This window comes from Arachis ipaensis, chromosome B03, assembly GCF_000816755.2.
Source record: "Arachis ipaensis cultivar K30076 chromosome B03, Araip1.1, whole genome shotgun sequence".
NCBI classification, from domain to species: Eukaryota; Viridiplantae; Streptophyta; class Magnoliopsida; order Fabales; family Fabaceae; genus Arachis; species Arachis ipaensis.
Genome location: NC_029787.2, coordinates 116,664,108 through 116,666,362, shown reverse-complemented (window position 1 = coordinate 116,666,362; position 2,255 = coordinate 116,664,108).

The window sequence follows — 2,255 nt, the reverse complement described above, 5'->3', positions numbered from 1 at the left end:
CTCTCTCAGCCTCTCTCAAACAGATTTCGGAGTAACCAAATTTAAACGAAGTTTCATAGCAACAACGAAAAATATCACACACTTGAATGGGAGAAGATAGGCCCCACGACTTAGGTAGCAAACAAGAAGGCATGATACAAAAGATGAAGATGACGTCTCTGATTCTGATTGTCTTGAATTGGGGTTAGGGTTTTTATTATCTTTCATCGTTACTTGGAACCTTCTACATTCACCCATTTTGTTCTTTTCGTCTTCGGATAAGACAATGCAATCTTATCCTGAACCAAAATCCAAGCCCACTAATCACACCAGCATTAACACGAACCACAACCTCCCATCGGATTTCACTTGACACTATCCACATTGCTTCATAAAGCAATAAGACCATCTCTTAAACAAAGGGCTACTAAGAATTGACATAATCCAATAACACCATCCTGGCCCATACTTCAAATACCTCACATCCTGACCCATACTTCAAATAACTCACATCCTGGCCTATACACTTCTCAGCAAGCCGTTTCTCAAGTTAACTGGCTTTCAATTCCACCAAAGCGCCACCAAGGGGCATTAACGACCCCTACTGCCTTATAAACCACCTAACGGGAGATAACCGCAGCATGAGGTTACGTCATGTGGTGCGCTAAAAATTTGATGCATCATTTTACCTAAATTTATCTCAATCATAACCGTTTATTTATTTAATTGTTAAATCCAATGGACACTTTACATGGACTATCAGAGTTCCAGAAAAGTGGTCTGGACCATTTGAAAACTTTCCAAAAGTATTAAGTTAATTTTTTTGGACACAGACCAGGTGCTGGTAGAAGGTATGTGTTACTTTTTTTTTGTTTAATTACTCTGTTGGTTCCTATAGTTTTGTGAATTTTTTAATTAGGTCCTTATATTTTTTTTCCTTTTATTTGAGTCCTTGTACTAATTTTTTTTAGTTGGGTCCCTATACAATTAAGCCAATTACTACCAAGAAGAACCTAATAAAAAAATGGTACAGAAACCCAATTAAAAGAAAAAAAAAGTATAATTAAGGATCTAATTGAAAATTTTGCAAAATTATAGACAGAGTAATTAAACCTTTTTTTTTAACTTAAAGATATACCTTGCTTGTGTTTTAGACCTTATGGCATTGAGAGGATTGGCATGTTGGAATTAAACTTTCTACTTTGTATACATGTGGTGGGCTTTGTAATGAATTTATTAGCTTTGTAATAAATATAGGCTTACAACATAGATTGGTTGTGGTTATAATGTGTAAGCAGTAGGGGTGGCAAACGGGCCTAAACCTGTCAGGTCGTTCCCCGTAACCCGCCAAAAAGGCAGGTTGGGCAGAAAAATTGGGACTGCCAAATAGCAAAAGCCTGCCTAACTCACACCGCTTAAACAGCGGGCTTTGGGGCGGGGCGAGCTTCCCCACCAAGCTTAGTATTTTTTTAGTAAGGGGTATTTTTACAATTTTTTTTGCCAAAATCCAACTTCTCCCGACCCAACTTACAAGAGAATGAAGATGAAAATTGAGTGTTTTGGATTATGTTTATTTTATTTTAGAGACAATATTTATAATTATATTTTGGATTATGTTTATTTTGCTTTGGGAGCAATATTTATAATTACAAAGACTTTAATGTTTGTGAATATAAAAATTATAATTTGTTTATACCTTTAGAAATTATAATAGTTAAAAGTAAAAAAAAAAGAGGATATTTGGCGGATTTAGCCCGCCGGCCCGCCAGCCCACCGTTAGGCGGGACGGGCTAGGATTCTGGGACCGCCTCACTAGGCGGGGCGGACTTCCCCGCTTGCCACCCCTAGTTATGGGAAAGGGTGATAGAACGGAGGTTGAAAAAAGAGACACAAGTAACAGAGAACCAATTTGGATTTATGCCAGAAAGATCTACCACTGAAGCGATATACCTATTAAAAAGGATGATGGAGAGGTATCGTAGTAATAAAAGGGATCTATATATGGTGTTTATTGATTTGGAAAAAGCGTATGATAGGGTACCAAAGAAGGTCTTATGGAAGGTTTTAGAAAAGAGGAGGGTAAGGATCGCATATATTCGTGCAATTAAAGATATGTATGATGGGGCCACAACTAGTGTGAAGACTCAAGGTGGTGTGACAGAAGAATTCCCTATTGGTATAGGATTACACCAGGGATCATCCTTAAGTCCATACCTTTTCACATTAGTCTTGGAAGTACTCACAGAGCACATCCAAGAGCCTGTGCCATGGTGCAT